Genomic DNA, 15,040 nt, shown 5'->3' on the forward strand with positions numbered 1-15,040 from the left:
AGCAGATGAATGCTCCCTGTCTGCCTGGCTGATGTATTGGCCCCAGTGGCTATCTTCTTACTGTAGTATGGCTGTGACTGAGGCCCCATCTTGGAGCCAGTGCTCGGCCATTTGTTAATTTTAGCTGTATCTTCAAGAACTGGCTTTAATTTTGAAGGGAGGACATTAATCCTTTTAATACAACACTTTGTAGAGTCGTTTTCCTGTGTTGCCAATGCCGTCTATTATTAACCCCATTAAAAGTGTAATACAATTTAAGTAGAGTGCTAAAAGTGGATCATTTGTTGCTCCGTTCTGTTTGAATTAATTCTCAATTTATGATCTAAATGATTAAACTATGGGAGTCACAGCACTAAATGGAAAGTCTTAAATGGCCCGGTATACATTTACACATATTAATACAAACATTTATGAGCACACATTCACACACACACACACACACACACACACACACACACACACACATGTCCAAGTGTACAGACACACACACAAGCAGCTGTGTGTTACATCGGCTCTTCTAAATCCTGTAATGTCCCCAGTTTGATCCCTAGCTCCATTCTGTCATGAGGGAACAGAAATATCCATCTCCAATCAGGCCGTAATGAATAGCCTGATGAGTGTTGGGCAGAACTGAATTACCAGATAGATTTGAAAAGCGTGAGAGTGCGTGCACTGTATGTGTGGGCGGGGGGGTAGTAAGAGGGTCAGTAGAACAGGACACATGTAGAAATTAATTTTCTGCAAGTTCAAAAAAAGAAATTGGCTAATTCTGTCATATGAGCCTCATGGAATTGCCTTATCTATTGGTAAGAGTTTTCATTTATTGGGGTCAAACTGCGGAGGGATGCACAAGAGAGAGGTTAGGGAGAACAAGTCGGAGTGATTGAGGGTCAGATTTGAAAAATGTAAAGAAAAGGAAAGAAAGAACAGAAAAAAGTGTAGGAAAATGATGGGAAAGATAGAGCAAAAGGAGAGCAAGCGAGTCAGTGGAATGAGAGACAGCTTGCCTGGGCCGGAGCATATTGAGGGCAGCAGGTGGAAGAGTGGCACAGTTAATTAAAACGCCTGTCTTAATGTCTCAGCCCGTCACTCCAGGGGAGAGAAAGAGACAGAGAGAGAGAGCAAGAGAAAGAGAGAGTTGCCTGGCTTGTGCTGGGCTGCACCCACCCAGCCATCTAGACAGTAAACCAACCCACCAGGCCACATGTCAGACAAGCCCTGACACTATGCCCTTCACCCTCATCATCCTTTGCAACAAACACACACACACACACACACACACACACACACACACACACACACACACACACACACACACACACACACATGTCCAAACCACACCTACTTTTTCCTTTTTCCACGGAATAGCCACCCTCCTTATCTCATACAGGCCTCTTAAAAAAAGCCCCCTTTCTTTAAAAAAAAAAGAACAAAAACACACTTCTGATGTTACCGTTTTGCTCAGCAGCATCTGTAGCATGCCTCTGGACTTCCAGCCTTGCAGCGTAATCTGTCTGCTTTTAATAATTCATAGAAAGCACAGGCTGTGCACTATGTTCTGAATGCTGAGGGTAATGGGGATGTTGTGATATTTCTATCATGGCCTGTCTGGAACAGCAAGCAAATCAAACCATTACAGATCTGATAAGCAGTCTGTTCAGTGTCATACCGGCATTGGCTGTCATCACTGCCTTAGGCGGAACTTAACAAATCTATTGTGCTCTGTACGCTGCAATCTAGCAAATAATGATACATGGCAGAGTTACTCTGCTATGTTGGCACAAAGTTTCATGTCACACCAAATCATTGATGTGTGCAATTGCGCAAAGACACAGGCACATGTGAGTGTAATGTAATGTTTGAGAACACCACTTTACTATCTTAAAACTATACTCAATATATTACGTGAATCGCAGTATGTTTTATTAGACTTATAAGGGTAAACGAAGAGCGTGAGACCCCAATCTAGCACCCATGTGCTAGGTTGGGGTCTAGATTTGTACGTTGTGTTGTTTGACTAATGTTTTTATCAGACTTTGCTGTATCACAGCGGATTGCTTTGCCAATAACTAGCCTGGTGTCTGAGTGAACAAGAATCTGAGATTGTCAGGCTGAGTGACAGGCTGGAGATGGCAGATAATTCAAAGAAATTGGAAGTGTGAAATCTTTAAGGGCCACTTCTTAACACAGCAAATGCCAGGGTATCTTTCCATCAGCTGCTGCTCTCACAAGCCACCGCATTGTTAATGGTGGCCTGTCTGTCCATCAAGACTGCTTCAGGAGGGATTTAGACCTGGTTTGGCGCCTTATCTCTCTGACTGCCTCCCACTAACTTGACCACTGCACAGGCCTTGAGTACTCTGTGTGTGTGTGTGTGTGTGTGTGTGTGTGTGTGTGTGTGTGTGTGTGTGTGTGTGTGTATGTGTGTTCCAGGTGGCCAATGGTGGTCATAAATTCACCTCTAGAGCAATATTTTTCCTTTTCATTCGCTTATTTATAGATATTGATTTGTTTGTGATTATCTGTCTGAGAGTGTATTGGTATATCTATCCATTGTAACACAAGCAGGAGCCAAATGTAATGGGGCTTGTAGCACTTGTTAATTTAGCTGTCAACACTACTGATTGACCTAAGATTGTAGCAGTAAGAGCTCTTTGTCCCCGTGAGCGTGTTTCTAATATCTGCTGCTGTCTTTCTGAATGGATGCAGGGAAGCCAGTGTCTGCTTTTAGGTTTGTGTAAGAAACTCAAAATGTCAGTCAATTATAGGGGATAACTGTTTCCACATGATCCACATCTTTACATGAGGACAAGCATTTTCAGTTGTAAGCCTCATTAAATATTCATCAAATATAGATATTTTAGAATGTTAGTGTTACAATTTTTTAAAATCATATCAATGTATCCAGCACAAAATGTGCTGCGCTCCACTCAAGTCCACTCAAACATGCAACGTTTGAATAGGAAGCAATGGAATCAATGTCTTCTATGAATATACATAGATCTAGGGCACTTGAATACCCAAAATTAACCTAAAAGTAATTTGAAATAAAAGTTAATTATTAGTTTGATAATGAGGTTTATGATTAAGAAGTTAATAAAAGAAACAAAAAGTCCTTTTTTGTGCCAGAAAATAAAACCAAGAATTCACATCGGAGTGTGCGTGGTTGTGTGTGCGTGCACTCGCTGATGGTTCATTCGTCTCACCAGAACTGCCACTGCTCCAATGAAAGTTAAGTATAACGGTTTTGAATAGTGACGTCCTGACTTAGCTCGCTGTCCCTCCTTTCCCTCGCCTCACTAACTTCTTACACTTGCACACAAAGTCACTCAATGAAAACAGTTACAAGTATATGAGAAAGGCAGAAGCGAACAGAGGGGAAGAAGAGGAGTCAAAAAATGTATCCTCAACATTTACTAGTCAAAAAAATAAAACTTAGTTCTGTTTGTATGTGCAGAGAAATAAGAGAGAGAATAAATATACAAAGAAGAACAGAAAGAAATATGTCCCCTATTTCCTTTCGTAAAGGTCTCAATTCCCTGCCAGAGCTCCCTGTCACAGGGATGTAGTTCCCAGGCCGACACGTCTCAAGCTGTTCAAACATCCATTAGGATGTTTTGTTTCATACACTACAAGACAAGACAGAAACGGGCAGATGATGAGAGAGAAATTGAGGAGGAAAGAAAAGAGACGGAAAGACAGAGAAGAGAGTATGAAGAGGGGAATGAGTTGATGGGAGCAGCAGAGAGAGGAGAAGAGGGAATTTATCAAGAAAGTCGTGTGATATTTAATGATCCTTGTATGTGGAGAGGGAAGACCACACCAGCTCGTTCTCCTCCGCCAAATACCGATCCCCTAACTTAATTTCCTGCTCAATTGCTGTTCTATAGTGCATAGTACAGTGATACAGGCTGGCAATATAGAAAACAGATTGCCTGTGCGGCAGAGTGGATAAGGCTGAGGCTTGTGTTTTACTGGAGACCTGCAGTCTCCAGGGGGGTCTTGTCGGTGGGCTTCACAAAACCAACAAAGCCCATCTTTCGCTGCGACTGGCAGCAGCTGGCAGGTAGATCTTCAAGCACTGGAGGTGGGGAAGTGGATCTGTGGGTGTGGTGTGTGTGTGAGAGTTTGTGTTTCTCTGCAGACTGTGTATGCGGTGCAGAGAGTCTTGCTATTCTTTGTAGTGGAGAGTTCCACAGTCTTCCATCTTGCGTTTGCTCATGTGCTATGACTCCAATCCACTCAAAAATGTAGGCCTGCATGGACAGCAACCATCAATCAGTGTACAGAACAGTGTGCAACTACAGCTACAGTGTTTTTCCTAGAGACACACACACACACACACACACACACATACAGATACAGTACACGCACACACACACACCTTCCACACACACACCTACCTACCTGTAAAACAGACATACAATACACATGCCTGTTACAGTGTGAGATGCTTTGACAAGCCTTATCAGAAATTTTTTGCTCATTTTTTATTTCCATATAGACCAACTCTGTTTTTAATGTGTTCTCCATGAAATCCAGTCCACAGATTTGCATATCCAGTGTGCGTATACACCACTAGTCAAATTATTTTATTAACTGCCAGTGGAATGAAATACAAATTTTGTTCAAACGTTTTTCAGATTGAATGCTCTGTAACATTTGTATAGAAAAGTATTTATTTAATGCACCCTGTTGGTAATTGATATCACTCAGTAGTGATTTAACATAAAGCCAGTTCACAAAAATGTGTACGCTTGCTATTATATAGTAATGTTTTTTTTATTATTGCATAACTTATTCTAGCATAGGAGAAGAAGGAATTGATGTTGTTTGTTGCAGAGTGTTTACAACAAATGGAGGACAGCTGTGCATTTACAGTATTAATGAACATACAAAACAAATCAGAAAAATATATTATCTACAGACAGAACATTTTTTCTCAACAATTGCAACTTTTGTTTTTCAGAATAAAACATGATAGCAATGATTGCTTATATCCTCTAAAATTGAAATAGCTTGGATTACCATTTACGACAGATATTTTTCATGTTGTTGTTCTTCTTTAAACCCAAATTAGACTAATATGGGGAATCACCCGTGTGTATTGAACCAAAAAGTACAACACTAATCAATTGAGTTTGAATAATTGGCCTGAGAGATTGACATTCTGATATACCTTTTCTGCTTGAACCTACATAAAGTGTTCATTTGCCTTGTTGCTGCCTGACACAAAGTAGGCCACTATAGTGAAGTCTTACATGTCTACTTGGAGACCTGATGTTACTTGTATCCCAGTTTTTTCAAAGTTGTAATTTCATGCAGGAAGTGTCACTAACCTAGTTGCCAATGGGTTTTTTGCTAATGTTAGCAGTGTGAACCTTCTCTGACCTCTCGAGTGACAGGGTTTTGTTGCGTAACAACCTTGTGTAATGAACTTCCTCCCTGGAGATGTCATTAAGAACGGGAATGTTTGTCTTCCGCTTGCACCAAAATGAATATTCAGCTATTATCGCTGCACAGCATTCAGATCTGATATGAGTTTTGGGTTTCAGCTTGAACAGAACAGAAACAGAAAGCCATTCCAGATGGGTTTTATTTACTGTCTCTGTGTCTCACTGATCAGCCACTGGTTTGCTTAATTTATCACATCTAACTGTGTTTTGCAGCGTGATGAGCGTTAAGGTCATTTCTCTGTCTTCCTAGACATAGTTTTATCTGGCATACATCATTCAGACTCTCCCCCACTAGTCTCTCTCTGACCCAGATTTACATATTTGTTTTAACTAATGTCCTGTTGTAGGCCACTAAATATCTGTAATAACACAGCTAGAGTTTCTGCAAGGCGACCACGCCAAGAACCACAGCGACGTGGATGGAATAGAGTTGTCTGAAGGCTTTCCATCACACACAGGGATCACATTTTAGCAAAGGTTTTCCTTGATAAATTGACCCAATTGGTCAGCTTATCAGCTGGATCAACACTGTATGCCTTTCATGGCTCGTACTCTTCCCATGTAGGAGGCCCTGTGGTGGGGGAGTTCACCGTGCATGTGTGTGTGATATGTGTGAACGAGACAGAGAGACAAAGAAAAAGAGGGAAGGAGAGTGTAATATGTCACAATGATTATTTGAATTCCCTTGTTTATTGAAAATGACTGAATCCAAGGTTGATCCTTTACATTCCAAATATATTCACAAGAACCGGGAGGAAGGAAAAAGAGCTCTTTCTCTCCTTGTTGGGGGACGACATACACCATCTGAAGCCTTGATTACCCTTCTGAGTATCCTCATCCTAAGTATCCTCATCCTAATCGTAAATATAACTACAGGAAGTCATGATTTCTGCTCCAAGTGATGTGAATGTTTACATTGGTCATTGACAGAGCAATACATTTCCGATCAAAGATAAACTGTCTGAATGAAAAAAAATTAAGTTGCATTAGTGCAACAGTGGGAAAGAGGAAATGGAGTGTTTCTGGCATACTGATGTATCTTGTAAAACAATCCCCCTCTTACTAAAGGAGTCACTGCCAAGATGGCTGCTTGAGCTCCAGGCCTGTAGGCCTTGACCCTGTCCATGCTGCCAAACACCATTTTTCTAAATCCAACCTCAAAATAAATCTTCAGACCCTGGCATAATTTCTCATCCTCTCTTCCTGTCCTCCTCACAACATCTCTCTCTGTCTCCATGCTTCACTTCACTTCACTTCACTTCTCTTTTATTTTCACAATGTGGGCCATGGGGAGGATGGTGTGGTGTGCCTCATCTTTCAAATTCCTGTGAGTTTAAGATGGTAAGACTTGTTTTTGAGTGTTTCATGGAGCTGGGTGTCTGGGGCTCCTCCATACAGGTTTATCATGTTGGCAACCATGGATTGCTCCTTTTTTAGGGGTGTCATGAGTTGTCCTCCTCTGAGTCTGGACCTCTGAGACACAGTGGCATGGCAATGAAACCCTTTGCACAAATAAAGCCATCAACATAGAAGTTTAATTGTTCAGAGCTTACACTGAGTGTTTTTATGTACTCCTGACCTCATCCTGAACTACACTGTAAATGAAACAACACGCAATCACATCATTTTTTATTTAATGGAAAGATAATGACATTTTGGAGACACAATAATTTTGTAAGCTGCACTGTACAAAATGGAAAGTAATAAATTATGTTTCCAATGGGATTGGCACATATCTCAAAAATGTAAAGCCATGCTTTATTTAGATGAAGCAGTTTATGGTTTGAATATCTTAAAGCCAAATGTGGGATCAGCTGTATCCAACTTTAATTGCTTGTGTTGAATATATAGCTTTTGAGTTTAGAAATTCATTTCAGTTGACAAGTCCCCATAATAACCGCTGATTTATTGTCTTAGAAAAGTGAAATAATAGGCTTTCTTTCTGAGGCCAATCACTGAGAGGTTTTATTGGATTTTTCCACTTCTCCAATAACTTTGCATTATTTTGGTTTCACAGCACCGTATATACTACTAAGTTGTTCTCGTGGTCTTAATTTACATCATTCACAAGGCAAACAAAAAATATTTTCCATTCCTGTTAGTCACATTATACCGGCAGTTCTCTAGACCAGGCCAGGTCATTGTTAACTACTGTAGCTTGGACTTCTGGGTGTTACACGCAGTTTCTCTCTTTCCTCTACATCCATGGAAGAACATATCTCTTGTCTTCTTGTCTATTTTTCCTCCTGTGTTGTGCTCACAAGGAGAGTTTTAAAATTAAAAGCTGAACTTCAACCACAGGTTATGGTTATGGTTATTTTATTTTATTTTTTCCTTTCTCCACTGAGTTGAACCACCCACTATGTCTAAGGTCACTAGCTAGCCAAGGTGAAGGCTGTTCAGCAGGGCTGCAGCAAACTTGGCAAAGTCCTGGTAAGACTCCCTGCTGCTCCATGGGACATACCAGCTCCTTTGCCAAGTCAAATAGCACATTTAGTGAATTGAAAGTAAGATTTAAGTGGGGCAGTAGAATGCAGCCAAGCGTCTCATCTTTGAGCCGGTCCTTCTCTTTGTGTGCTAGAGTGTGAAAACTGTTCTTGTTCTCAGGGACTTAATTTTTTTTCTTGGTAATTATTTGGAAACAGGTCAGTTGGGTGTGGAGGCTAAAACTCCACCCTCCAGTTTCTTTTTTCATAACTTCACATTCATTGCTTCATCAATTTTATTTCTCCTTACTTCTCAGTCTGTTTCTTTACCTCCTCTTCTCTCTCTTTGTTTTTTAACCAGCACTCTTTTCTCCTCCCTGTGTGTATGAGAAAATGTTTCAAATAATTCAGTGGCCAAGTTCAGACCCTTGAAGTGATTGGCTTTGATTCAAGACCCTATTTTCTTCTCTTCCTCCTCTTTTTTCTCTTTCTTCTCACCGTATCATGCTCCTTATTTCCCTGAAACGGACACTTTTCACTTTCTGTTTTTAAACTTTACCATAGAAGCATGCAGTTTTATTTTTTGTTTTACTATTTTTCTCTCATTCACCAACTGGTTGAAATTAAAAATACAAGAGAAAACTCTTGCTTCAGGTTTATTTAATTTTTTTCTGTTGCAGTGATGTATCCATCATAAAATTACATAATTGAAATATATATAACTCCATGAATGTCACACTCAATGCTATATATGTGCACAACAAGGGTGTATGGAATTCAAACATTTGGCAATGAGTTCAATAATGTCCTCCCCACACATGGCTTTTAGCATTCATTTTATTCATAGATCTGGTCGATTGTTTAGATTTTGAGTATACAAAAGCAGAAATATGAACATTTGAAAATGACTCATTGAGGAGTATTCCTCTTTCTTCCTCTGCACTGTCCCTGACATGGATTATGCTTAAGAAAGCAAGGCTGGTTGACACACTTGTTGTCTTCAGGCTGGATTATACATCCCTAAAAAGACCAAGACAAGCTAAATGTTGATCCACAACACATAATATCCAATCATTCAACTGGTACATGTAATTCTGCAAACTAGGGATTCCAAGCAAAACGTTCGTTAGAACACTTCATGCTAAGTATTTAAAGCTACTGAGATCTGAATTGCAACACAAAGGTACCAAAAGCCAAAAGGCCATTTCTGTCTAAACAACTCTGGTGTTTGATGCTGTTCATTTGTGCAGAAACACAAAATTATTGGGACCTGAAGCTACAAAAAAATGTATCATATAATTGGATTTTTATATTTATGCAAAAATCATAAATATAAAAATCCAATTATATGATAATTTTGTTTGTTTTACATCTTAGTTCAGAAAACAATAAAGTATCTGGTGCTAGCTAAAGTGCTGTGCAACATTACTGTACTGTCACTGACCTGCTACTGCCCTTTCTTTACATACAGATTTTAGTGTACAGTATATGTTTTTCAGTCAGGGTCGGATAGTTAGGGTAGATGAATAGAAACCACTGGAAGAGAAATTGTACTCTACATTGCCTGTGAGACAAACTTCACAGAAACAGTTAAGACTTGATTACCCCCTGCTTACCGTGGGTGGACAAGACTAGTTTGTAAACACACTAGTTATCTGTCACCATTCATTATGTCATTTATTTGATCACATTGGTTCTATTAAACTCACTTAGACAAAAACAAGAATCCACTGCAGCCGAGACCCATCAAGCCCACAGTCAAGCAACATATTACTGTGCATCACTTTTGTGTTGATTATTGTTTTGAATGTGGATGGTTGTATAAACAAACATCACTGTATGGAAATACTACATGAGCTACTAGACACTGTGTTCAGACACAGCAAATTGGGGCCAGAGGACTGTTGTAACACATTAGCAGCTGCCACAAAGAGGTCAAACTCAGCTGTGTTAGCTGGATGAGATTGTGTGGTAAGTTGCTTTGTGTGTGTGTTTGGTTGCACCTGTATGAGTCTATGCAGGCTAAACTGTGGGCCAGAGACCAGTGGCAGGTCTTCACCTCCCCAGGGTGTACATCCACATGGTTCAGTGTTCACTTACTAATCCGTGCTAGACCTGGAGGAGGATCCAGCTATAGATATGTTCTGCTGTTGGATAAACAAAGGAGAGGGTTTAGAGATGTGGATGAAAAATGAACCAGAAAGGATCAAACATTTTCAAAGTAGGCAGAATAATGATGATATTTCATTTCACAATGGAATGTCAGGAACCAGGTTTGAGGAACTGATATTTGACATTTGAGACCGCTATTTTCCTCAAACTCCACTTAAGCTGCAATGGAAACATCAGTGTCTACATGAGATGATGGGTCCAGAAATGTAAGGTATGTTCCTGTAATTGTAGATGGATGTTTTATATGGGAAATATCAATCAGTTAAAGATGCAGATGCAGAAGATTAGTAAACTTGAGGATGCAATAAAGTTGGAAGAATAGAAGAAGCGCGTCAGGGTGGGGAGGAGAGGGAAGGTTTTGTGGAAAAGGAGGTAAGGGACCGAAGGATCAGGAGGGCAGGCAGAATCAGCAGGCAGTACTCAAAGTCCAGCTGGTCCCCGACTCCCAGGGTCTGTCAAGGACCTCTTTCTTTCTCTTTCTCTCTCTCTCTCTCTCTCTCTCTCTCTCTCTCTCTCTCTCTCTCTCCCTCTCTCCCACTCTCTCTCTCTCTCTAATAAACACACACACACGCCTACTACACCCACCCACTCACACGCAAACATGCATGATAACTCTCCCCACCATTGCTCATTGTCTGGCTCCAATTTATCTATATCCTCACTCCCCACATCATCTCCACCCACCTTCCCCTTCTTTACTTTTCCTGTATCTGTCATTTTCATCCCCTCTCCATTTTTGATCCACCGGCTGACAATGATGAATTTCCCTCAGCTGTACAGAAGTTGGCAGAAAAAGTTTGCTCAGCAAAGTTTTGAAAGTAAAGCGCAGATAGTGCGGCGTATGATATCAGTGCAAGTTCAACACCATACCACACCGTAACACAAAGCCATCTATCCTGATTTAACATCTCCTTTGCTTTTTGTTCAATAAGATTTCTATGGAAACCTACTGTTGTCATGTTTTAATCAATTTGCCATTTTAGGTAACCCATACACCATTTTATGTTGCCTGGCATTGAGGTTGTGATTTCAGCTGAGGTTATTTTCATTGAAAAGTTCCCTGATGATGTCCCCAATTCAGCAGAAACTAAAAATAAAAGAAGCTTGGAGTCAAGTACAGTGCAATGCACATGAAATGACAGTGATGATGTTTCTTAACACCTTGATTCAGATGCATCTGAACCAGTAATTCTCTGTGATTCATACACAACATATCTAGGGAAAAGCATGTCTATTTTAAACCCAAACATCATGCATTACACAAAAGACATGTTTAACCAATTTTTTACCATGCATTTTACATGTTGGTTGTGTAGATAGATACCCGCTATAAGCACAACCTGGGTTGGTAACTGTTTTTATAATGTGGTTACAGAGTGTATACAGTTAATATTTTGCATTTAGGCTGTACCTTCATCACTCCCAGTGGAGATAATAATAATACAAATACGATGATAAACTTTCCACCCAAAGCCTCATTAGATACAGAGCCCATTGCTAGCTATTATGTGGAATCCACTGTTATGTGTTAGCCAGGGACAATATGCAATAAGGCCTCAGACCACAATGGAAATGTAGCATCTGCTCATTCTTCTGTGTGTAAGCCATGCAGACACGAATAGAAATGCAAACATTCCTCGACTTTGCACCTGATCACAGAACTGAATATACAATCTTGTCAAATAGGCATGCAGGTCCTCTTGCTTGTGTGCTTGTTCTATGTGTTTTATATCCATAATGCAGCAGGCAGCTGGAGTCAGAGTTTAGTTTAGTTTAGTTTATTTGTCAGGGACCATATTCAAACATTAGTACATTATTTTGTGACCTTAAAGGAATAGGCAGATTGTGCAAAGTCAATGCTTCTTTTAGGGATTCTAATTCACCTTGAAGCTCTGATCATTTGCTCTGAACAAAAGTGTACCAAGTTTTTCAGTTGTGGAAGACTTGAGTTCATCAGCGTAGTTCCTTTTTTTGGCCTTTAACCTCCCTTTCTTTTGCCTCTGTGGTTATGACAGACTGGTAAATCTTGACCTATCGAGAAATACAAATAAATATCAAGAGAATCAGACACCAGTTGATTTCCAGCATTCATTGTTTCGTGCCATCAACATTGTTCTGTTAAATAATATATTTCAGGGTGTTTTGAGCATAATGTGCACGTAAACTATAGCTGCTGCCACCTTCGGATGTTTTTGCTCAGACCTCTCCCACCACCACTAAGGTGTTTTCTCACTGGCATGTCATATGCTTTTATGCTTCATTAAACTGCCTACATCATTGAGCCCCATACTGGAGATGCAAAACACCATCACCCTGTCATATAAATGCAGGCTACAACAAGGTAGAGAATTGAGACACCTGGTTAATTGGCCTAAAGCTTTGTACGTACAGTAATTCAATTCCAAAGCCTCTATTGGTCCTACTCTCCTCTTCTCTGCACTCTCTTCCTCTCAACCCGCTCCTTCTCTCAAGGATTATGTGCAGGTTACAGAGCTAGCACAGTGTGGATTAGCAGGGTCGTTCCTCCATGCTTGGTGCCTCTCTTAATGTGATTATGCATCATCAGGCTTGTTTACTGTTAGCTAGTTCATTGTTGAGACCTGACAAAAGTTCAGCCCCCTTCAACCCACTTACTGGTGCCCACGCCCACACAGTCATACAGTGCTTAAGCTGTCCCCCCCTACATGCAGACTCTGACACACAAACAAACAAACTACACATAATATTCACATCAACATAGTACAGCAACAGCCCAACATTTTTGGCCCAGTTTTTTTTTTGTTTAAAGGCAATACAAAGGAGCCTTGTATACCAGCTGCTAAGACAAGAACTGCAAAAACGATCTCTATTGGCTGAGAGGATTTATCGACAATCAGCAATTGGTACCGATGTAAAAAAAAATGTGACCGGGAGCTTTTTTTGTTTTCCATGCTGAACCGATCTGTGACTCAAAACCATAAAATATGAAGAGTGAGTTTTGTGATCCTGCACCCCTAGATGTCTGTATTTGTTTCTTTTAGGTAGAGTCCACTACAACCATCTTTAAGCGCCAGGCACCTCCTTTCATTAGCCTAATGAAGCCATCAAGACAGCCTGTTTGTACAGAGAATGGTCTAGCTCTGTCAGACTTCCCAGCTATGCACTCCATCAGTGGTGAATGAGCCTCTGTGTGGCCTGAGGGGGGTGTGACTTAGACGCGGTGTGTCATTAGCCATTGATGTTATTGGCTCATTATCTCCCAATTAGGCTGCTATCAGAGTTAGCTGGCGTTTTCATTACAACGTAGACCTCCATGATCTAACAAAGACCAATGCCGCTGATTAAAGATGGTTTCAGCAATAACATGTAGTGTGAGGTCTTTGAACTCTCTGTGATATAGTTAGAGCGGAGGTGATATAACACAATGAAGCTGATTAGAGAGGGCACGTCTCTTATTGTGCCACTTACTGAGGTTAAGGCAGAGTAATACTGATTAATGCGATCTTGGTGGCACGTTTTTGTTAGTACTATACAGTCCATTATGAAACAGAATAATCAAGGATGGTTACAATTAAGCTGTCATAAATACAATGGACATCAATTTAGATTTTATTCTAAGTCGCTATAAGTGCAAGCACCCACTGGCCCTTCATTCACATCATTATGTGCACATGTACTGTGTGTGAGCACACATTGTACCCATAGGGTGTGCGTCCGCTGAAGGACTAGAAGAAGTTTGAGTGTGTGCGTGCGTCTGTGTGTTGAAAAAAATCTGCTTTTTTAATCACCCAGTTTGGGTAAGCTTGTAAGGCAGGCAGGGACAAAAAACATGTCTCCTCAGGTAAATCAGATCCAGGAAATAAAAGTCCTGCAAATTCGAGGCCTAGAAAAAGATTTCAGTCACCATCTTTGTCCTCACTTTGACATGGAATCAGTGCCAGCTGGGCAATGCGTCTCCCTCTTGTTGTATTACTTTTTTAATTAATCCACCACAGACTCCTTAGAGTGATGAGATACATTAGAGTTGACTGTTAAATGCAATCAATTATCTAGCTTTGTTGCTGCAGAATATATATGGAAGATCATTGACTTTCTCATGTTCTGACGGACTGTAAGTGCATTTTGATTTAGAATTTAGATTTTTGAGTTTGTGTCTTTTAGTCAAGTGATCATATTAACAAAACATTTTCCTATTGGCTTGGAATTTTAAGCTTCATTTTTAGATTTTTTCAGATAATTCGATAAGAAAAGAAACATCATAATACATTAACTGGTAGCATGAGTGTTGGTATGTGTGTGTGTGTGTGTGTGTGTGTGTGTGTGTGTGTGTGTGTGTGTGTGTGTGTGTGTGTGTGTGTGTGTGTGTGTGTGTGTGTGTGTGTGTGTGTGTTCATGGTGGCTTTGCTGTAGTGCTGTGTTTCTGCCTGTTTACCCGTTAGAGGGGTTATTTCCTTGATCCATGAGAACTCTGTAAGTGTCTGCCTGGTGATTAACTCCACATCGCAGCACAACGTCTTCCCCCTCACTTCATAAATGGGCTTTAATTGAGGGAACTGGCTCCTTAGCAGGGAACCTCTTTCACTCTGTGTCGATTAAAACGTCATTTTACAGCCAAAAAAGAAACACGCTCCCAATCACTGCCCTTGAATTATTGTTCTGTAGCTCGAGGCTTGTATTTTAAAGTCACTGAATAATTGCAATCAGATTATTCTAATCAAGTGCTGGAACAGTAATTACAGGTTGCAGTCATCTAAGCTGCCCTGGAAGTCCCATACACACTGCTTGGATGCGTATTAACAGTTAATGTCGCAAGAGATAAATTTAATGAAGAGGATTGTAATCTTTCAGCTACTTTTTGATAGGTTTCACACATGTATGAGGAGAACACAATCTAAATCTCAGGCATCGGAGTATCTACGCCAAAGGCAGTCATGCTGGATATTTTTTGTACCCTGCACCATTCTCTTTCTGCCCCCTCAGTCCCCACGGTCAACCAAGCCCAGGCAT

The 15,040-nt window shown here is 40.5% G+C and overlaps 1 protein-coding gene across 3 annotated transcripts in view; it reads left to right on the forward strand.

Moving 5' to 3' along the window:
• Nucleotides 1-15,040, forward strand: part of LOC137867186 (uncharacterized) — a 288,647-nt gene that overhangs the window by 109,311 nt on the left and 164,296 nt on the right. The window lies entirely within an intron of this gene.

This window comes from Cebidichthys violaceus, unplaced genomic scaffold (assembly GCF_023349555.1).
Source record: "Cebidichthys violaceus isolate CVI_PGR_0920_01 unplaced genomic scaffold, fCebVio1.0.p SCAF_9, whole genome shotgun sequence".
In the NCBI taxonomy this organism is placed as follows: Eukaryota; Metazoa; Chordata; class Actinopteri; order Perciformes; family Stichaeidae; genus Cebidichthys; species Cebidichthys violaceus.